This window comes from Pantherophis guttatus, chromosome 3 (assembly GCF_059756535.1).
Source record: "Pantherophis guttatus breed Tessera chromosome 3, ASM5975653v1, whole genome shotgun sequence".
Classification (NCBI taxonomy): domain Eukaryota; kingdom Metazoa; phylum Chordata; class Lepidosauria; order Squamata; family Colubridae; genus Pantherophis; species Pantherophis guttatus.
The window spans coordinates 39,817,112-39,840,686 of record NC_142065.1 but is presented as its reverse complement, the minus strand read 5'-3'; the positions used below and the strand labels follow the sequence as shown (position 1 = coordinate 39,840,686).

At 38.6% G+C, this 23,575-nt stretch overlaps 1 long non-coding RNA gene across 6 annotated transcripts in view; it reads right to left on the bottom strand.

Moving 5' to 3' along the window:
* The window catches only part of LOC117663806 (uncharacterized), a 113,498-nt gene that overhangs the window by 29,222 nt on the left and 60,701 nt on the right, over positions 1-23,575 (bottom strand). For 3 of the 6 annotated variants that reach the window (XR_015733023.1, XR_015733021.1, XR_015733022.1), the window contains exon 3: positions 21,824-21,920. This is a non-coding gene — a long non-coding RNA (uncharacterized LOC117663806). Of the gene's footprint in view, positions 1-15,315; positions 17,651-21,823; positions 21,921-23,575 lie in introns of those variants that run through there. The other 3 variants (XR_015733024.1, XR_015733019.1, XR_015733020.1) reach the window with 2 other exon arrangements.

The window sequence follows — 23,575 nt, the reverse complement described above, 5'->3', positions numbered from 1 at the left end:
TGCTTAGCCCAGCCTTCCCCATATCCGTGCCCTCCAGATGCCTTGGACTTCTGCTTCTTTAGTGGCCAAAGGAAATAGTCTAGCGCAGGTAAATGGCTGTACTGTAGCAGGGGGTGAACACAGGAAATAGTCCAAATGGGATGGGGAGAAACAGACTCAGGCTCAACCCATCGAAGACCGAGTGGCTGTGGTTTCCGGCGTCCCGATATAGTCAGTTGGTGCAATCACTGACTATTGGGGCGAGTCGTTGGCCCCCACGGAGAGGATTCTCAACTTGGGTGTCCTCCTGGACTCACGGCTGTCTTTAGAAGAGCATTTGATGGCCGTGGCCGGGAGGACTTTTTATCACGTTCGCCTGATCCACCAGTTGCATCCCTTTCTAGATCGGGACTCCTTACGCACGGTCACTCATGCCCTCGTCACTTCCCGCCTGGACTACTGTAATGCTCTCTACATGGGGCTCCCCTTGAGAAGCACCCGGAGGCTCCAACTGGTGCAGAGTGCGGTCGCGCGGGTGGTTATGGGAGCGACGTGGCGTTCCCATGTAACACCTCTCCTGCGCGAGCAGCACTGGCTCCCGGTGGTCTTCCAGGTGCGCATCAAGGTTTTGGTTACCACCTTTAGAGTGCTCCATGGCTTAGGACCTGGATACTTACGGGGCTGCCTGCTGCCACCAGCAGCCTCTCACCAGCCAGTACGCTCTCATAGAGAGGGGCTCCTCAGGGTGCCGTCGGCCAAACAGTGTCGGCTGGTGGCCCCCAGGGGGAGAGCCTTCTCTGTGGGGGCACCTGCTACCTGGAATGAGCTCCCCTCGGAGATACGGATGATCCCAGATCTACGCACCTTCCGCCGCGCCCTCAAGACCTTTCTATTTCAACAGGCTGGCCTGGCCTAACTTTTTCCTTTTTTAAATTGTAAATTTTAAGTTTGTCTTAACCATTGGGGGTGTTTTTAATTTGTCCCGGGCCAAATTATTTAATGTGGTTTTATACTGTTTTTAAATTTTGTAATCTATGTGTTTTATTTTTTGGCTGTTCACCGCCCTGACTCCTTCGGGAGTAGGGCTGTATACAAATCTAATAAAATCAAATCAATCAAATCAAATAGTCAAGATAGTGGAATAGGCCTTTGACTATTTTTTGATGGGTGGATCTTTGATTGCACCATCACAGACTCCATCTTCACTATTTTTTCTATGCCTTGAGGATATCCCTTGAGTTCAACTTTCCTATCATTTCTTAGATTTCATGTAGCCTAACTATTTTATTTAAGATGGAGAATTAAATATCCATAGCTAATTTTTGGTAAATGGGTTTTCTGTAATGTCTCTATTTTCTTTTGTTCTGACCGTGTACCCACTTTCCTTTCTCACTGCTCAGTGAGAATCTCTTCTTCCATCTATACCAGTAAATATGGACAAAGATTCACTTGATTCCTGATAACAGAAACACCAATGTGTGAAGCCAGAGTGTGGTAGGATCTTACACTGTCTTTGTAAGCCATTTTCCTACTAATAATTTATACAAATTTTTAGCATTATCAATAATGCCATTCGGCTTGGGGCCCCAGTGGGGGAACAGAGCAATGGAGGTGGCTGATTGAGTAATAACAGATCCCACTTTCTCCCCCACTCTGCCCCCTCCTTCCCCATGTGTCTTTGGTTTTAACATTTTGTTTTTAACTTTTTATGTTTTAACTTAGATGAGGGGTGAAATCCAGCAAGTTCTGACTGGTTCTGGAGAACTGGTAGCAAAAATTTTGAGTAGTTCGGAGAACTGGCAAATACCACCTCTGGCTGGCCCCAAAGTGGGGTGGGAATGGAGATTTTGCAATATCCTTCCTACAGGAGTGGGGAGGGAATGGGGATTTTGGGGTGGGAATTTTGCAGTATCCTTCCCCTGCCATGCCCACCAAGACACACCATGCCCACCAAGACACGCCCACAGAACCAGTAGTAAAAAAATTTGGATTTCACCACTGACTTAGATGTAACTGTAAGCTGCCCAGAGTTACCCTATGGTAAGATAGGTGGCCAATAAATTTTATAAATAAAGAAATATTTCTTATTTCTATTTATTTTATATTAATTGATTAGTCTGATAACCATATCAAAAAATAAAAAATAAGATAAGATCCAGGATCTAATTCCAGAGTAATAAGAAAATACAGGAATAAAATACATATGTAAATACAAAGAATCAACATTCAGATAAATACAGTACATCACCTTTACAGGATACCCCAAGCTGTTTGATGTAACGGGTTCTTAGCTCAATTGCCTTAACTATAAACGTAATGCTTCTGCTCACAGTGTATACATCAGAGCCAGTATGTAATAGGACAGTCTACAATTCTGATCTCAGTGGGCTTGCTTTCAAAGTAGGGATATTAAGAATCAAAGCCTATGGAGCATTACTAACACATCACTCGTGTAATTTAATGCATGCTCTCATGCGATGTTGCTAAAACTAGAGTTGGATGATGCTAAAAGATGCTATAAGTAACTAATGAGAAGTCTAACACATGATAGAGCAGAAGAGGGAAACGTGGGGAAATTTAACATTTCAGTTTCAGTACAGGTAGTCCTTGATTTACAACCACTCGTTTACTGACCGTTCAAAGTTACAACGGCACTGAAAAAAGTAACTTATGACCAGTTTTCACACGTACAACCATTACAGCATCCCCATGGTTACATGATCAAAATGTGGGCTCTCGGCAACTGACAGGTATTTATGACAGTTACACTGTCCCGGGGTCATGTGATCACCCTGTGTAATCTTCCCAACTAGTCTCCCACAGGCAAAGTCAATGGAGGAAGCCAGATTCACTTAATAACGGCTTAACAGCTGCAGTGATCCGCTTAACAACCATGGCAAACAAGTTGTAAAACGGGGCAAAACTCACTTAACTGCCTTGCTTAGCAATGGAAATGTTGGGCTCAATTGTGGTCGTAAGTCAAGGACTACCTGTATCCTCTATTGCAGTGTTTCTCAACCTTGGTAGCTTGAAGATGGGTGGACTTCAACTCCCAGAATCCCCCAGCCAGCAGCGCTGGCTGGGGGATTCTGGGAGTTGAAGTCCACCCATCTTCAAGCTACCAAGGTTGAGAAACACTGCTCTAATGGATCCAAGATAGAATGCAGACAGTTGGCATTATTTTTGTTCTTACTGTTCTTTTCTAACTCTGTACTTTTAAAATCCTTAACTTGGCAACATTAACTTCTATGCACATGTTCCTATTGCCTATATTTGCAGAACTAGACAGAACAATTTCAGACTATTAAAGCTGCTAAGGCTTATTTTAAAAGTTGTTCCGCATTCCAAAGCACTTGAAAAGAAATTACAATGGGTTCTCTTTGTTTATGGCTGTATATCAAACAACTAGGGCACTGCAGTTCATTCTTATGACAAATCATTTTTAAAATCTCAAACTCTACTCACGGGTTTGCTTGATCTGACTTAGTGTTATTATGAAGAAGGATCTCTGTTGTTAATTGCCTCTGAATCATGTCATATTTTTCTTTAAAGGCACATACACCTTTTCTCTGTATTAGTTTAATTTAGTTTATTGGTTAGGCCACAGGCCATATCAAAATACAGGGACCCAAACACAAAGTATTAATAAAATCTTATAAAAACAATTTAGAATGAAATTAGAGTAAAATACCACAATTTGATATATAGATAACTAAACTAAATTTTTCTCTATATTTTATTTCATGTTCAAGAAAAAAACATAATATATGCTATAACTTGTAAACTCTTTATCCATAAATTTAAAATTCTTCATTAATGTGTTCCCAATCTATCTTTCAGCAGCTTTTTCTTATAGCCCTGTCTATGGCTTTTTCTGAAGTATATTCTCTTCATCTTTCTTAACTTTTTCTTTCAGAATGTAGGATGGCGTTTTGTCTGTCTTTTCTCTGAAATATGCCACTTTTGATGTAATGTGACAATCGTCCCCACGTTTTTGCCTCTAACTAGTCCACAGCTTTAGGCAAAAGTGTGCCATTTAATAAGAGAATAATAAAGTTGGAAAAGACCTTGGAGGTCTTCCAGTTCAACCCCCTGCTCAGGCAGGAAATCCAATATCTTCTTAAAAACCTCCAGTGTTGGAGAACACACAATTTTAGAGGCAAGTCAATCCACTGATTAATTGTTCTGTCAGGAAATTTATCCTTAGTTCTAGATTAGATCACTCCTTGATTAGTTTCCATCCATTGCTTCTTGTCCTGCCTTCATGTGCCTTGGAGAATAGGTTGACCCCCTCTACTTTGTGTCAGCCCCTTAGATATTGGAACACTGCTATCACGTCACCCCTAATCATTCTTTGCATTAAACTAGAGCTACCCAATTTCTGCAACTGTTTTTCATATATTTTAGCCTCCAGTTCCCAATCATCTTTGTTGCTCTTCTCTGCACTGTCTCTAGAGCCTCAATATCTTTTTTATATTGTGGCAACAAAAAATGAATGCAAGTGTGGCCTTACCAAGGCATTATGAAGTGGTATTAACACTTCACGTGGTCTTGATTCTATCCCTCTGTTAACACAGCCTAGGACTGCCTTGGTTTTTTTGGCAGCTGCAGCATACTTCTGGCTCATATTTAAATGATTGTCCATTAAGACTCCAAAATCTCTACTATTGAGCCAGGTGGCACCTATTCTATACCTCTGCATTTGATTTTCTTGCCTAAATGTAGAACTTAACTTTTCTCATAATTGAATTTCATTTTGTTAACTAGAGCCCAGTGTTCAAACCTGTCAAAATCCTTCTGTATATTGAGCCTTCTTCTAGAGTGTTGACTTCCAGCACAGTATCAACTGCAAATTTGATGAGTTCCTCTTTTATCCCCTCCTCATCTAAATTTTTGATGAAGATATTGAAGAGTATTGGGTCTAAGACAGAGCCTTGGGGGTACCTCCAGTTTTGTAGACCCACAACTAGCTTACAATCATGCAGAAATTTCAGCTAACTGTTGTAATTGCAAATGTTATTCATGCTGGTTTCCAGTACACTTTTTTTATTTAAATAATTATTAAATAAAGGAAGGACTTCCTGCAAATTTCTTCTCCTCTGGTTACTATTCTTAGGGGATTTTTTTTAAACATAACCCTCTAACTTTTAATAATAAATATTGTATGAGCTTCAAAAGAAAGTGATAACTGATGTGTAGAATCTAAGATTCCTTTTAAGAAGGTCTTTCTTGGAAGATCATTTATCATGTTCAGAAAAGAAAACAAGAAGATTCTATTGCTGTTGCTCCCTTCTGGTTTCTGTAAGCTATAGGTTATAAATGAGCAGCTGGGAAAGAATTTTATAGTTTTATTTTCTCTTAGTGTTCCCCTGATCTATGAACCATCACAAGCAAAACCTTTCTCAAGAAGCTATAATAAATCATAAATATTTATAGCTTCTAATCACAAAGCAGCAATGATGCAGGAGAAATAATATTCGGTCTTGTTCTGATGCAGTCTGCATAAAGCCCGCAAATAGTTGATGGATACTATTTTCTCCCTCTCTCTCTCTTTATATATATATATATATAATCCTTCTTTGCAAGTTAGGAACCTGAAGCATAAAATGTCAAATAAAGAGACTGAATCTGCATCCCAGAGGGAAAACGGGGACCTGAAGTTGTTAGACATTTCAGGCAAAACTAATAATATGAATAGCTAATTTTTCAGGAATCAAACTCAGCTCTAATTGATTCAAAAAAAGAATGCCAAAACAAGAAGCTGATTAAAAAATAATGAGCATTATACATCTGGCAACCTTATTCCAGCAAGTATTTACTTCTTGTTTCTTTGAGTTAAGTAAAAGTGAAAGCTTTCTTTATAAAATGAAAAACTCCCATGTTTTCAATTCAGCTCATGGTTTAGTTAGTGTCTGGTAGGTTTTGATCTGCTGAAAAGTATTTTAGCTCCACCTGAAATTGAGTCCAAGTGATAAAAGAAGAGGTTAGTAAGAGATCGTTAAAAAATTAACAAGGCATATCTGAAAAGATATCTGCATGATGACAATTGTGACAACCAGAAAAATATACCTAACACTAGCAGGATATGAAAGGAAAGATGTTTAGCTCAAATATAACACATTATGTTTTGCTCATGAGTCACCTGAGAATTATTTGGTAACTCAGTCCTCTGTAATGTAGCTTCAGCATTTCTTTGATACCCAAGAGAAAGAAACAGGCCAATCCACTGCTGGGAACCAGAAGAAGGCTAACGCCTTTACAAATCACTTCTCACCTCAGTCTGACCTGGTAAAATGTGCAGCTGATCTGTTACTCAATGCACTTGCAATATAGAGATCAGAGTCTATTAATTGGTTTGGAATGTGATTGTACACAGCTGGTTCTTAACAATAAAATTCTTTTGTGACACAATCTGATTATCTCCATAACTGGGTTCCCCACCTAGTATAACACCACCATATCTCCAAGGACATAACCGTTATGCAAAATATGAAATGGCATTATAATAAGAGCAATAGGAAGTATTGGTTCCAAGCAGGAAAAAGGAAGGGAACGAGATTACATCTTGTTCAATAATAGAAAGGCTAGACTGAAGAACCCGTCAACCATAAAGTTGCTGTCTGACAAATCAGCTTTTGCAACATCTCAGCTAAATTCGCTTTGATGTTTGTGCATGTTCAAGAGACCAATTGGAGGCTTAGGGCATTTCGCTCATCTCTTCTAAACAGCAATTTGTCTCTTGTAAAGAGCATTTTGTCAAATAAAAATATTTGGTTTGGCGGGTATGTTGGGATTTGTTTGTTTGAAAGCTCATGTAAGTTTTTGCTTCCTTACCCAGATCTCCTGTCCTTATAATGGGATAAATCACTATAGATAAATCACTATTAGCAACCCTAATAGTGATTTAACACAGGTTAGAATATCAGATTCACAGGCCATGTTTGGAAATTGTGTTCCTATTCTGAGCAAATGAGTAATAGGCAAAATAATCTTCTAAAACGAACTGGTCACTAGGCCCAAAATTAATGCATGTGCAATGCAGTCATAATCCACATTCTCAGAGAGCAACTTAAAAAGGCATAATAATTACTAATTAATTATAATCATCCTAACTAACACCTTATCTCTGACAACTGGTATTCACCTCCACAAATTACAATCTTGCACTACTGAAGATAGTATCATGAATGGAAGGCAGTAACTGATCTGCACTAATGACTAACCAACCCAAATAATTTACCTACGACTTTTGTACAAAGTTCACAGTCAGAAAACTAAAAGAGATCAGAGTTCTTTCCCCTATACAAATTGTTGTGCACTGTTGCTCGGGGCCTATGCCCTCTAACAGCCATAAAAGCAAACAAGAAACCTGTGAATGTTTGTAGTCTTCCACTTGCTATATCAAGCAGGCTTTCCCTCCATGCTACTTAGTATATGAGATAAGTAGAATATTAACAAGGCCTTATCTGGAGTTAAATCTCACTGATTAGAAATATCCATGAAATAGGTTGACTTGTGAACTGACAGAATTATTGTGCCCATTTAAGACTTCTGCCTTTGTTCTTATTATAGGACTATTACACAATTAAGTCTGATGGAAAACAGTAGATAAGGCAATGCTGTAGGTTAGAAGAGCAACTAACTCACTATTCTTCCAAATCAATAGCTGAACCACTATACATTAGCCTTTGTACAAAGAATTTGTCAATGTGTAGTACTATTTTACTTACTGGCAAATATATGATCAGTCAAGGAATCAGTCAGCCAGGAGTAGCACTGTTTTCTCACCTACCACTGTATGATTATACCTATTCAGGTAAACATCTCTACTTCTGAAGATGAAACCAATTATGATTGAACATGGTTGGTCAATTTTGTACTTATTTTTAGCCTCATCCAAACATTATAGGTTTAGGATTGAACATATTATGCCAAGTGACCATTGAGCCTCTGAAAATCAAGCATGCCGTGGTGATATGCGATGTTTAAAGAACATTCAATACCTTTAAGACAAGATAATACACATTTATGTTAGATGGTTCCATCAATAGTTTCTCATAATAGCTATGTCATGACTGAATATCAGCTACTGGGGAGAAGGTCTTTGCTCCCGTCTCCTATTTCAAGCACAATATAAATTTGATAAGAAAAAGGGTCAGAGAAAAAAAAGAGTAAAAGAAAAGGGTAAGTCTAAAAGAAAAATCTAAAAAGGGTACAATCAGAATAAATAAGTAATTATCTCAAATGATTTCAAAGTCAACTTCCTTGGTTTTCTGTTCAAAAAGATGCAATTCAAAAAATGTGTGCTATACATTTTTGTTCATGTTACCTAGACCACTGTTTCTCAAACTTGGCCACTTAAACATCTGTGAACCTGAACTCTAAATCTAAACTAACTCTGGCTGATTGGAGAGGTCTGTGAGTTGAAAGTCCACAGAATTTAAAGTGGCCAATGTTGAGGTCACTGATCTAGACAAACCTTTAGCCTTATCCAGCAGAAAATTAAAATGTGAGCACCTTATATTGAAGCACACATATACTGCCTCCTATCCTTGAAACTATGGCCTTTGAACTATAGTGCTGAAGAAGACTCCTGCTAGTCCCTTGGACTGCAAGGCTATCAAACCAGTCAGTTCTAGAGGAGATCAACCCTGACTGCTCTCTAGAAAGCCAAATCGTGAAGATGGATTTGGCCACCTAATGAGAAGGAAGGACTCACTAGAGAAGAGCCTAATGCTGGGAAAGATTGAGGGCAAAAGAAGAAGGGGACGACAGAGAATGAGGTAGCTGGATGGAGTCACTGAAGCAGCCGGTGTGAGCTTAAATGGACTCTAGAGGATGGTAGAGGACAGGAAGGCCTACAGCAGTGATGGCTAACCTTTTTGCCATCGCGTGCCAAAAGTGGGGGAGAGTGCGGGGGGTTGCGCACATATGTGCCCACTCCCATAATTCTATGCGCTCTGCCCCCACACATGTGTACGTGACCCCCTGCACTTCCCTCGCTTTTGGCATGTGATGGCACGGCGGGCCCGGTAGGCTCATTTTTCACCCTCCCCAGGGTCCAGAGCCTTTTTAGGAGCCTGGGGAGAGTGAAAATGGCCTTCCCAACCCCCCTGGAGGACCTCCAGAGGTCGGAAATGGCCTGTTTGCCAACTTCCAGTAGGCCCAGAAGGCCCAAAAATCAGCTGGCTGGTGCGCGCATGTGTGCCAGAGCTGAGCTCGCGTGCCCACCCATATGGCTATGCATGCCACCTGTGGCACGCATGCCATAGGTTCGCCATTACAGGCCTAGAGGAACATTGTCCATGGGGTTGCGATGGGTCGGACATGATTTCACAACTAACAACAACAACCCTTGAAACCACCACTTAGTTCATCTCCCATCTCAACTTTTTCTCTTTTAGAAAGGAATTTTTCTTTGTCTGTATTCCTATAAGTAATTGAATATAGATGCCCCTATAATAAACTTGTTATTAATTCTGTTCATGACTGAGTCTATTAGGATTAAATGTAACCTTTTGAGGGTTAACTGGGTTAGTAGTTCAATTTTTTGTGCTCCTAAAACATGTTAACCTTCTTAATTATCCTAGTTAAATGAATTGTGAGAAACTCTGACAGGTAAGAAGGAGCCACTAGTATGGGTTGGAGGAGGAGTATCTGAGGCTATAAGTAATCCAGTTCCATCTGAAGTTGATTGCCCAAAGATATTTCTAAGCAGTATGATTGCTGCCAATTTAGGGAAGTCTGCCTTGCTGTAGAAAGCAATTTGCTTTTAAATTTATGATGCATTGCATTATGATGCTGAGTAATGGAATGTGAAATACGTTTCTTAAAAATCTTTTGTTTTGCATCCACATGCGTGCAAGACTGCAGGAGGAAAAATACAATACATTTGGGCAATTATCTGAATCAAAATGTTCTCACTTGTTGGCAGGTTGGAGGAAACCTGGCTCCTTTCCAAAACATTTAGCTCTGCTATGTATTTGGGGAAAGGGAATGAGAAAACACACTTAAAAATCCAGCCAAATTCTTTTGCCATTTTAAGCTGTTGTCTCTCTGAACAGAATCTGTCGTACAGAGGCCACCACCTAAAATACCTATTAATGAAACATGAACATATGTGCCAGTTGCAAATACCATAATCCAAATTGGCATGTGAATTAATGGCCAATACAGATGCACCTTAAGAAAACCAGCAGGGTTGCTTCTGCATTTTTGCAAATGAGACCCTGGAGGATTCTTAAATTTGGAAGGCATTCCTGACAATTTTGCTGTCAGATCTAAGCTTATGAAAAGCAAGCCTGGCAGAGCTTGGCAGCTGAACTGCTGACTCTCTTATTTGTGATCCCTGGGCAACGTTATCCTTCATTTTGATCCATTTTTGCTGGTTCAGAATAATGAGTTCCTTTTGCCAACTTTATTTAATGAGTGGGAATTAAATAGACTGGTTAAGTTTTGTGAAACAAGATTTAGAGTACCAAAGCCACCTGAGGTTGAACATTATCAGATGAAGTAGGAGGGGAAAAGAAATGTTATGTATAAAGAAATCCTGCCCAGTTTGATTATCCTCCTAACAGCTGAAAGCAAATTCCATAAAAGGGTTGGGTTGTACAATTAATCATAAAAGGGTGTTTATCTTTCAGCCACAGAAACTAGAGCCCAGGAATTCAAATCTAAAGTATTTTATTGACAATAACCAATAAGCAAGCTCTATCAGAAAACAACAATAACAAAAATGGTTACCATAAGTTGGAGAAATCAGCTGGACCAGACATTTCCAAAATCAGAATAATCAGATTTGATCTGGAAAGGATAAAAAAATAGATAGCTTGCAAACACTGCAGAGTTGACTAAAGAAATTGATTCCTGCAAGGTGTAAATATACAGGGTTGTTGATTTAGCCTATATGACTGTAAGGCTTGCTTTTTGTTACATTAGAACCTGAAGATATTTTCAACATGTTCTGGAGCAAAAGTTACTATTTTTTTCAAAGTAGCTTGAAGAAAAAGCCTTAATTACATAAGAGGGAGATCAAGTAGAGATTGCTCATTCTTCCTTTCCCCATAGTTTCTCTTGTAGAATAATATGCAATGCTGCAACTCCATTTTCACAGGTGGAGAAAGCTGGGATAGATTGGATTGTAAGGTTGATTCTTTGAAGCATGCATGTGACCAATGAATTTTATCAGTTTATTAAACATACCCTCTTGGAAGGTAATGTTGCTTTGAGATTTAGTCCTTTTCTCAAGTCTCAATTTCTTCATGCCACCAGCCACAAAGTTTAATTCTGATTTCTCTTGTCCTAACAGAATGTTATACTACTTCACTGGGCCTTAATCAGAACCTTAAGTTCATCTCGATGCTCTGAAAGTGGGCTTGGTCCTAACCAGTTCAAAGTTCAAACTTATTTTAAATTCAGGGTGACTGGGATGTCCTTTGATAATGAGTGATTGTATACTAGGCTAACATAAATGCCGGCATGAAAGTTTGCTCTTTAGAAGTATTGGGGAACAGCAAGCCTTTAAAGGATTCTTCACACTAGCTTCTTTTTCTATTGCCTTCCTATCCCCATGGCATAGTTCACAATGTCATCCTATGTCTTCTGCTTGCATTAGTTAATCCAGTCTATTGCTGATAAACTACAATCCTGAAAGAACCAAATCATGCTCAGAAGAGGCTGGTATGCCCTGCCCAGCCAATACCAACCCATATTATGATTATAAATTCCTTTTCAAGAGAAAAGCTTGTCAATCAGCTGTGGCAAAGCATTAAACCCAGTGATTAGAAGCAGTACAATCACGCTCCATCACAAGTGAAGATCAAAGGGCACCTTTCATGGTCACATCTTTGGAAACAAACAAAGGGAATAGTAAATCTTATGTTTCCTTCTATATTTTTAAAATGCTTTTATTTGTTAAGTTGGGATAGGATATGTTGCACTTGGGTGCATAATTTGGCAGTCTCTGTGCTATTCTCACTATCTCTGCCTTCAGAAGGATACAGGGAAAGACTTTCAAAAAAAATTGGCAAAATCTTGAAAATATCCCACTGAAATCTGGCAAAGTTATTTTTGAATAATCCTTGGGGTTGTTTTTTTTAAACGAATCAGTCATTTAAAAAAAAAAGACCTCTGAAGTAGCTGCAAGCATTTTGATGCTTCCCCATTGTAGCCTACAGATGACTCTTTTCTTTGAGCTGAATCCTGATTGAAGTGACTTGAATAAAATTTGATTTTAAAACTTCAGCTGCAAACTCAAATCAAATCCCAACTTCTCCAAAATTCGAATCAGCGATTCAGATCAGGGCTGATTCATGCTATTCTAGGATCCTTTATAATGGCAGAGATAATGGGGAAGAAGTTGCTTGGAACTATGTTTTCTAATTTCTCTATTAAATTTGAAGGAATTAAAAGTTTAATTGGATTATGTATTAACCATAGTTATATTTTAAATGTGAACACATCCCAGTGCATTACCAGCAAGGCTGAATCTTGTTCCTGATCTCAGAAGAAATATGAAGAATTCTATGAACTGGGGGATAGCCTTCATTTTAAAAATAGCAGTAAATGATATTGGAATCAGTGTCTTCTGGTCCAGAGAAATGCTTTGTTAACATGCAACAAAAACTCAGTTTCACAGCCACCACATGCTGTGCCAAATAGCTGTTAATCTGGACCAACAGCAGGAAGGAACCTGGGAATATTTGACATCTTTGCCATAGCAGACAGTGGTCAGCTATTGTATTTGTTTTCCTCTTTGACCGCACTAAACATTCTAATTTAGTTGGGCGGCATCTGACAGTTTTCAGCCAAGTCTCAGGAAATCTGTGATTTACTGGCAAGACCAGGAATTAAAGCCAGAGAGTTTGATTGCCAAATGTTAATTCCCATTGCTAGTGTAGGACAGCTACTGCCTAGGCATAAAGAATTATCATGATGGTTATTGATCCTCTGGCAATCTCATTAACCACTGACCAAATTTCTATTATCCTGATCTAAGTATAATAGTTGGTAATAATTCAGAGGAACCAGCTGGTCCAGCAAATGAAATAGAATCTATTGGCACTCCATGCTGGTGCTGGCCCAAAACTCTGCAGGAGCCACCCAACCCTAAATGCCCGTTATATTGACTGACAAATAAAATCATAATTCTTCCAAATTTACTGGCTTTCTTGAGCAAAGTGAACTATGAACTACACATCAGTTTGAGAACAGATTATTTTTCCACCAAGAAACCCAGATGTTGTTGTTCAATCCCTAAATTGTGTCTGATTCTTTTCAACCTCATGGACCATAGCATGTCAGGCTCCTCTGTCCTCCGCTGTCTCTTGGAATTTGCCCAAATAAACCCTAATAAGATTTATAATTAAACAAACGACTGAGGGAGCTATAGAATAGGTTCTTCTTTTGATTCAGAACACTTTAGATTAGGACAGCTATGTAAATTCTGTAACATAACTCAGTGTCAGTCACGTAATTGTTAAACCATGAAATCCCTATTTCTCACAAGTTAAGCAGTTGGTGAAGGAGTGTGCTGCTGAGTTTCAGCTGTCAGGTCAGGGTATAGGCTAAAATGAAAGAGGTTTAATGGCCCAGTTCAAAGAGAAACCATTAGATAAATTTTGAAATGAACTGTTTAATCTTGGGCTTAACAGCCACTGGTGTGAAACCGCTATAGTCCTACTGCCACTCATCTACCTTGTAAAAATTAGCATTCACTACTCTTTTCCTCCCACTTCTGAACTTTTGAAATGGCTAGAGAAAGTGAACATTTTACCAAAGTGGATCTCAGTTTACAGTCCAATTCATATTAAAGAGAAATATAGATTCTGAATTTTTTTGAATTTTATTTATTTTATTTATTTATTAATTTTATTTCTATACCGCCCTTCTCCCGAAGGACTCAGGGCGGTGTACAGCCTAATTAAAAACACAAAGACAGACAATATTTAAAAATTAAAATTATTAAATAATAGGCCTAATTTATAAAACCCCAAATTTAAAAACCCAATTTAAAACCAATTAAAATCATTATATTGATAGCCCAGCCTGGCGGAACAACATGGTTTTGAGGGCACAGCGAAATACACGAAGATCAGAGATTTTGCGAATTTCTGGGGGGAGTTCATTCCAAGGGCAGGGGCTCCCACAGAGAAGGCCCTCCCCCTGGGTGTCGCCAGTCGACATAGTTTGGCCAATGGCACCCTGAGGAGACCCTCTCTGTGGGAGTGGACTGGGTGGTGGGAGGCTACTGGTGGCAGAAGACGGTCTCGAAGGTACCCAGGTCCAATGCCATGGAGCGCATATATTATGTTCAGATTAAAAGATAATGTCTTGGTCATACTTTCCACAAATATCTGGGCAAGTCCATGATAATGTATGCAAGTGGTCTGCTAAATTATTGTAAGTATTCTGCCCATCATGTTCATGCAGTTCTTCAACATTTTTATAACCACAGCCTCTATGCTAAGATGGTAAAATATGTCTTTGACTGGGCTGGACTGTTTGGATAAGATAGAACACATTCTTTCTTGAAAACTCTATTCCTATTCCCATAATGGATGAAGTGCTGCAAAAGTTGATGGAGTTAGCAGAGATGGCTAAATTGACTGCTTTGATTAAAGAGAAAAAAAACCACAATTACTTTTGTTCCTACTTGGAAAACGCTTCTGGACTTTGTGCTCGAGGTGGAAAAAAATGAAACATTGGTTTTAGTTTTTACAAACTTGTTATTATAGAAATGGCTAGTTTATATTATTATGTAAAAGTAAAAAATTGCAGTTTAATGTTGTCTTATACTGCACCGAAAGGAGTCAGAAGTCAACACCTTTTCTTTCTTTTTCCCCCTTTTCCTACACTTGTCTCTTTCCTTTTCCCTCCCCTATCATTCCTACTATTTTCTTTTGCATTTTTGTATTTTATATTAGAAATTAATAAAAAGAATAAAAAGGAAACGGAAACACCATTCCTGCCATATCAGGGCAATATAGTGTTTTAGGACCTTTGCAGAGATGGCATTCAGCAGGTTCTGACCAGTTCTGGAGAAATGGTAGGAGAAATTTTGAGTAGTTCAGAGAACCAATAAATACCACCTCTGACTGGCCCCACCCCCATCTATTCTCTGTCTCCCGAGTCCCAGCTGATTGGGAGGAAATGGGGATTTTGCAGTAACCTTCCCCTGGAGTGGGGAGGGAATGGAGATTTTACAGTATCCTTCCCCTGCACGCCCACCAAGCCACGCCCAGAGAACTAGTAGTAAAAAATTTTGAATCCCACCACTGGACCTTTGGCAACCTCTTTTGCTAAATTCAGTATAGAAACATTATCCAGGTCACTCTCTTGGTGTGTTAATTGTATATTTATTTTATTTTATTTTTATTTTATTTCCAATTTATATACCGCCCTTCTCCCTGAGGACTCAGGGTGGTGTACAGCCAGAATTAAAAAACATGAAATACAAATATTAAAAAACAATTAAAATATATATAAATTTGGCCCAAAATTAAAAATACAAACCAATTAAAACATTTAAAATTTCTTCTTAAGCCAGCCCGGCTTGCTGGAAAAAGTGGGTTTTAAGGGCATGGTGGAAGGCACTGAGGTCTTGGATTCTCCTTATCTCTAGGGGCAACTGATTCCAGAGGGTAGGTGCCCCCACAGAGAAGGCCCTCCCCCTGGGGGTCACCAGCCTACATTGATTGGCTGATGGCACCCTGAGGAGGCCCTCTCTGTGGGAGCGCACGGGTCGATGGGAGGTCGTCGGTAGCAGAAGGCGATCTCGAAGATAGCTAGGCCCGATGCCATGGAGCGCTTTAAAGGTGATAACCAACACCTTGAAGCGCACCTGGAAGACCACTGGGAGCCAGTGCAGCTCGCGCAGGAGCGGTGTTACATGGGAGTGCCATGCTGCTCCCGTCACTACCCGCGCTGCTGCATTCTGGACCAGTTGGAGCCTCCGGGTGCTCTTCAAGGGGAGCCCCATGTAGAGAGCATTGCAGTAGTCAAGGCGAGAGGTGACGAGGGCATGAGTGACTGTGCACAGGGAATCCCGATCAAGAAAAGGACCGCAACTGGCGAATCAGGCGAACCTGACAAAAGGTCCCCCTGGTTACAGCTGTCAGATGTTCCTCCAAGGACAGCTGCATATCCAGGAGGACTCCCAGATTGCGAGCCCTTTCTGTGGGGGCCAAAGACTCACCCCCAATAGTCAGTGATGGAGTCAACTGACTATATCGGGATGCCGGGAGCCACAGCCACTCAGTCTTGGAAGAGTTGAGCTTGAGCCTGTTCCTCCCCATCCAGATCCGCACAGCCTCCAGGCACTGGGACATCACTTCAAGGGCATCGTTGGGGTGGCCTGGGTGGAGATGTACAGCTGGGTGTCATCAGCGTACTGGTGGTATCTCACCCCGAAGCCACGGATGATCTCGCCCAGCGGCTTCACATAAATGTTGAACAGAAGGGGCGACAGGACCGATCCCTGCGGCACTCCACAGATGAGAGACCTCGAGGTCGACCTCTGCTCCCCTGCCAACACAAACTGCGACCGGTCGGAGAGAAAGGAGGAGAACCACCGCAACACGGTGCCTCCCACCCCCAACTCTTCCAGCCGGTGCAGCATGATACCATGGTCGATGGTATCAAAAGCCGCTGAGAGATCTAACAGGACCAGAACAGAGGAGCAACCCCTGTCCCGAGCCCTCCAGAGATCATCAACCAACGCGACCAATGCCGTTTCCGTGCTGTGCCCAGACCTGAAACCCGACTGGAACATCCCTTTTAATAACAATAACTAAGACATTGTCTGTTTTTTGTTATTTTATATGTCCAATGAAACATCTTTTTCTATATCATTCTTGTAGCCTATCATTTTTAAATCAACTTTCAAATCAGTATCAATCTTGTCAGGTAAAATGTGTTCCTCTTCATAACATCTTTTAAACACAATCTATTCATAGATGCTCTTAAAACAGGGGTGGGCAAATATGGCCCCTTTATGACCTGTGGACTTCAACTCCCAGAATTCCTGAGCCAGCTTGGCTCTCTCAGGAATTCTGGGTGTTGAAGTCCACAGGTTGTAAAAGGGCCACAGTTGCCCACCCCTGTCTTAAAATAAGCTCTGGATTCATTGTTCGAATATATACTTCAATATGAATGATGTTAAAATATTTTGCTCCATTCTATATTTGTCAGTCAAACTTAGGTATTCTTCATCTTTAACTGTAATCTTTAGATTCTTTCTAGTTCTTTCTCATGTCTAAAGCCAAAGTTCTAATCACCCTTTTTCTGTTTATTCCAGAAGGTTTTTTTAAGTCCTTAAACATGTGTTTAAAGCTTCTTTTGCTAAGGATTAAAGGAAACTCATCTTGTGCTATAAAATATTTTCATCCAAAGATTCCTAATAGATGAAAAGCAGTTGCAATTTACAAAAGTGATTAGAAAAGGAATGTGAACCCAATGTTCTTTTAAAGACAGAGATTATTATTTGAACAAATTGGCTATCTCCCAGAGTTATAAACTCATTGGAGACTACTGACTTGTGTTCTCCTCATAAACAGTGTCTATCTGAAGCACTTGTGGGTGATCTCATGTTCTCTCCTTGTCCAGACTCCATCCCACCATGGTAGTCAGTTCTGCTTTTTGTGGAGCCATCTTCAAGTCCACCATTTCTTTCCTGGAAGTTGCCAAGGATTCTGTGATTAATTGATGAGTCCGGGTGGAAAGCCATGTAGCACTGTAAATTCTTCTACAATATTTCTATATTTAAATTGAAAATAAAATCTACTTAGGGCTATTAGCCTAATTATTATTGAGTTCCCTCACTTATTTTTTTCAGATTATAAAAGTGCTTGCATACTTTAGCTGAAAGAAATATGTGAGGGAATTTTTTGTCTCTAAAATCTTTAAGTGGTGTTGGAATTGAAATGGAATATATTGTTTTGTGAACAGGATAGTTCCATCTTCAGACAGAGTACTATTGGTTGGACTGTTTTTTTTTTTTCAGAACTTCTCTAGTTCTTGCCCTTTTATTCAGTATATATACAACATAATTTATTCTGATTCCCCTAAACTAGTTTGCTATCTGCACAAACAGCTTGTTTTAGTGGAACGTCTTGTGTAATTCCTTTCGAGAATGCTGCTGTTCATTAGTAGCTCAGAATATTGAAGCTAATAAATATCCAGTCTAAATAAGAAAGGTTGTCAAAACTGAAATATGAGAAGATTTATATTTTTCTAATGGAAAAATTTTACTGACGGAAAAAGACATTTTCTCAATGAAAGAAAAGAACGAGCTAAGGGAAAGGTATCTGTTAAAATCTACAGTACTTTTTAATGGAATAAAATATTGCCTAGACAGATCTTTATGTTCAATATACAGTAGACAGATTTCTAATTTCTGTATTTTTATTCACAAAATAACTACCAGCCTTTCACATTGTATGTTGAAGCTAAAACTCCTTGAAATACTAACCACATAACAATCGCTTGAAGAAGATTAGTCTTCTCTGCCTAAGATCCCTTCCCACCATACACTATTCTATTAACTTTTTTTGCTTTGATGTTGCTGTTACCATCTTCTCGTTTATTAAAAAAACATTTTCTTTGCTTTTAAAAATTTACAGTAATTACAACCATTTATTCCAGCTGTGCATCTCGGTAGATTGCTAAGCATCGACCCACCCTACTTTCAATATGTACACTCTGCCTGTGATTACTGAATCTGAGCCAAGAGGAAATTTTTCTCAGCCAAGAGGGCTTTCCAGAAAATAAATAACTTTCCCTTTCTTTCCCAAACAGCACTGTCAATCAAGCTTGATCTAATTATCAAAATAACTTCTTCTTTCTGTATTATTCTTACTTTTAATTTTTTACAATAGTTGTAGCAAATTATTTTTCTCCTGCAAACTATTTTAATGTCAGATCATTTTGCTCTACATCTATCTATCTATCTATCTATCTATCTATCTATCTATCTATCTATCTATCTATCTATCTATCTATCTATACACACACACACACACACATAGTCGCACACGTACACACGGAACCTGAATAAAAGTTTATGGAATTATTCTAAACCAGTTTCATTTGAGATATATTTCTATCAACATGATGAGGTATATAATACGAGTAAGTAAATTATCTATTTATAATTTATAGTATCTACTGATGTAAAATATTTTGTATAATGCTTCCCTAGAAAATAACTTCAATCATAGTTCGGAACACCTCTTTACACTATCTTAACAGCAAAATTGTCTATTTCACTCACAAAGTCACAATATGAACATCTTATCTCAACCCAACTATTTGTCTAAAAGGGTTGCATTCCTAACAGAGTAATAATATTGTATGTGCTGTTCTCTAAGGATTCATGATTATTACACTTTACATCTGGTTTGAATGAATATTACCTTGCAAAATATTTTTCTCTGATAACTATGAGCAGACATAGAACTCATGCTTTATGCTTTGAAGTGGCTGTCCACCAGATACTTGATATTATAAAGTTTGTATATGTTTTAAAAATCACACAAATGGCAGACTGCTGATGGATTAAGCAACTTAAATATTCTCTTATGCAGCAAATCTTTTTTGTCCAATCTTATGTCCAAACAAATATACTGGCAATGCAATATTTTTTCAGCTTTCATAACTAACTTTTGAAAATAAATCTAGCTTTTTTTCTGTCTGTAGTATTTTTATCTCATTGTTATTAACTGTAATATCTTTTTCCTACACACCTATACCTCTTGTGCTCTACTCTCAGCTGGCAAGCAAAAAAAAAAGATAGATTACTATCTTTATTGTGACTGTTATATTCCATGAATTTCTGTTACTACCATGGCTTCCTATTATAACAGTTTTCCTTAGTCTGCAACCAACTTATCTGGAAGGCACCAGATCTTCATAAAAACAAAACAAAAAATATACATATTCCCTTGGTGTGCAGCTAAATACAATTTTCCCAGGAAAGATATGATTGGTTTGGGTTTTATAACATCATGGTATTGCTTACATGGCAAACATTATATAATCCTCCATAAGTAACTTGTTTCCTATGTTATACAAAGAAGAAACAAAAAAGTGATTAACTACGTGGAGAATGCCATCTTGCATCTACCATCATGTAATTAACATTTATAAACTATTTTATGTTAAGATTTATGACCATATCATATCAGAACTAATCTTCAGTCATTCCTTCTCTCCTTTTCACCCAAATGTCATACCCACCTTTATCTGTATTCAATGGATAAATAAAAAATAAGGAGCCCTAATGGGGCAGTGATTAAAATTGCAGGATTGCAGGCAAACTCTAGCCTTCTATCTTTCCTAGGTTGGTAAAATAATACTGACATTGTAAATCACCCAGAGAGTGCTATAAAGCCCCACAGGGTGTTATATAAGTCTAAACGCTTTTGCTAAATAAAAATTACTAAGTATGATTAAATTAAGTATTGTTTAAAATATTTTTTCCTTTTATATGTGTTTCTGCTATAAAGTATATAATAAAACTTCATTGCCCCTTTCTCCTTTAAATCAATCCCGTTTGACAGTGGTATGCTTCTGTATTGGTTGGGATCAGAGAGCTAGGTATTTCCATTCAAGATGCTCATGGGGAGATCTAGGGCTAGTTAGTGCAACTCAACCTCATCTCAACTGGTGAGGGCCACATTCCTCAAGATTATGCTGGGCAGTCGGAAATCATATTCAAGAGTGCAAGGGTACTCATGTATTCTTATGTATTCTTATACAGGTAGTCCTTAACATTCAACAGTTTGTTCAGTGACCATTCAAAGTTACAATGGCACTGGAAAAAAAAGTGACTTATGACCATTTTTCACACTTATGACAATTGCAGCATCTCCATGGTCATGTGATTTACATTTGGACACATGACAACTGGTTCACAGGGTTCCTGGGTCATGTGATCACCTTTTGCAACCTTCTGACAAGCAAAGTCAATGAGGCAGCCAGATTCACTTAATAATCATGTTATTATGAAACTTCAGAGATTCACTGAACAAATGTAGCAAGAAAAGTTGTAAAATGAGGCAAAACTCACTTAACAAATTGCTCACTTAGCAACATAAATTCTAGACTGTGATTATAAGTTGAGGTCTACCTGTAGACATTTCCCCTTCCAGAGGAAATTTTGGAGATCCTTCTTCAACTATTGGTCAGAAGGGTCTCAATTATAGAATAATTTTGATATGTTTTTTCCAAGGAGATTTATCTGTTGCTAATTTTAATTTGCTTCTAGCATGAACAAAAGGCTTTTTAATTTTCTTAGAACCTTTTCTGATAGTTGTAAAATTGATTTAATTTACTGCTGCATTTGTCTATTGGTTCCAAATTGTTTGTAACTGATCTTTAGAGAATTGCCTTGCCACGGGATATAAATCTTTTCTACCAGATTTCCCTAATCTACTATCTTCCAAAAGTGTTGGTACCGTCATAATCCTCAACCAGCCTGTGTTGAAAGGGTTATAATTCAACTCATTTTGTAGGCACTGGGTTTGGAAAGCCTCCTTAAATAATATTTCAGACAGAAAACTGGGTCACTGAAGGTCCAGACTTCATGTATATAAACCAAAATCTAGGCTTTAAATTATAGAAAAATTCTATTCAAATGAAATATTTAAAGAAAATGAGACCCTTCAGATTATGATATATAATGCTTCCCAGGTGATTTTTATGCTAGACAGCTTCTTCATGCTGCTTTGGAATCTTATGACTTTAATGCATTTCTTTCTAAAATATGCACACCCAAAATGTATAATTATCTGATCTGGCATAAATCTGCTATGATGTCTCTTTCTCCAGTGGGGGGTCTACTCACTTTGATTAAATACCACTTTTTCCCAGTGATGCTGGCTACTTGATTCATGGCATCATGCAGAGTTTGACATGACCCTGCAGTTATTTATCCGTTGTTGCTGTAAAAAAAAAAAAAATTGGGCAGTTTAACTTTTTGATCACCATAATTGCATCCTAACAAATTATGTGTCAGCCTTTTATGTGTAATTTTAGCTTCAATGGTAAATATTGAATATGTCTAATCGTTATTTTGAGGCAATCTTTAGAAGTATGTTTTCTTGGGCTATCTTATTTTGTCTGTTGTCACTATTATCTCTATTGTGGTATTATAATAGATATTATACGTATTATAATACAAATACACAAATAACAATGTGAGACATAGACTTAGAAATATATAATAAAATGAAAAGAATCATAGAAGTAAAAATAGGCATAATGTTGATTCACTAAATATCCGAATATATCTGTCTGTCTGTTGTTACTCCATGAATTGAAGTTATATTTATTTTTCATTGCATTTTCTTTATTTTCATGTGATCAATGTTTAATTCAGCCTCAGTTTGCTCCAATAATAATAACTTTTGTTTGATATGCACACATGCCACAGTGGACTAAGATACAATTGGATTAACTGCTCTGACCTCAAAGCAATCCTTAGATTAGATATTATTAAAAATCAGATTTGAATTTCTAATTCTTTGGAGCACTTTTTGCTTAATCATATCGTGTAAATTTTGCATGGCCGTCACATTATCTTCAAAAGCCTCTTGTTGATTCAGAACAATTGGATATAACAGAATAACAGATTTGGAAGGGACCTTGGAGATCTTCTAGCCAAGCAAGAAGCGCTATACCAAGGATGTCAAACTCAAGGCCTGTGGGCCAGATTCAGCTGCAGGGTGTTTAAATCTGGCCCATGGGGCCAGCCTGGAAATATCAAAGGACCGCCCACAGTGCCTCTGCTGGCCAAAACAGTCTGGAGGTGGGGCATGAGGCCTCCTTAAGGCCCATTTTCGGCCTCCGTGGTCTCCTGCAGCACTTTGCCAGCCAAAAACAGGCCACAAAGAGGCCCCATGAGGCCCATTTTCAGCCTCCCCAGCCTCCAGCATCACTTTGCTGACCAAAAAGAAGCCACGGGGGGTGGAGGGGGCGCACACAATGGAATGAGTGGTTATATGGTAAGATCTATGATCTACCTTTTGAATGGTATAACCAACCTTTGGCATTTATTGTATTTCCTAAAGAAATTCATTATTTTTCATTGCTCCAGTGAGTTGTGAGAGGGCAGTCCATGCCCTCAAAACCCTCAACCCTTAAAAAGTAAAAATTAATTTACTACAGTAATGCCTTACCACTCTCCCCGATGAAGTTTTATTACTTCTCTTAAGGAAAGGAATCCGAGTGTTTTATAGTTGAACAATATTTGAGAGTGAAATGTAGCAGTTACTATCCCAAACACAAAATTCTCTTTGGAATTTTTAAAAGATTAGTTAGAAAAATCTAGGTAAGCATTTCCTTCATCTTCACCTGAAAATATATCCAAACAGCTCTGAGTCAAAGGGTAATGAGTGTATGTTACAACTCAAAAGTAATAGGAGGCCTGACAACCATTTATTTAGTATCTGTTCACGCCCACCATGGCCACGCCCACCGCTAGCCATGCCCGACCACTACCCCCAGCTCTCCGAGGTCAAACACAACCCCTGATGTGGCCCTCAATGAAATTGAGTTTGACACCCATGTACTAGATGGTCGTTTTTGTTTTCTTCTT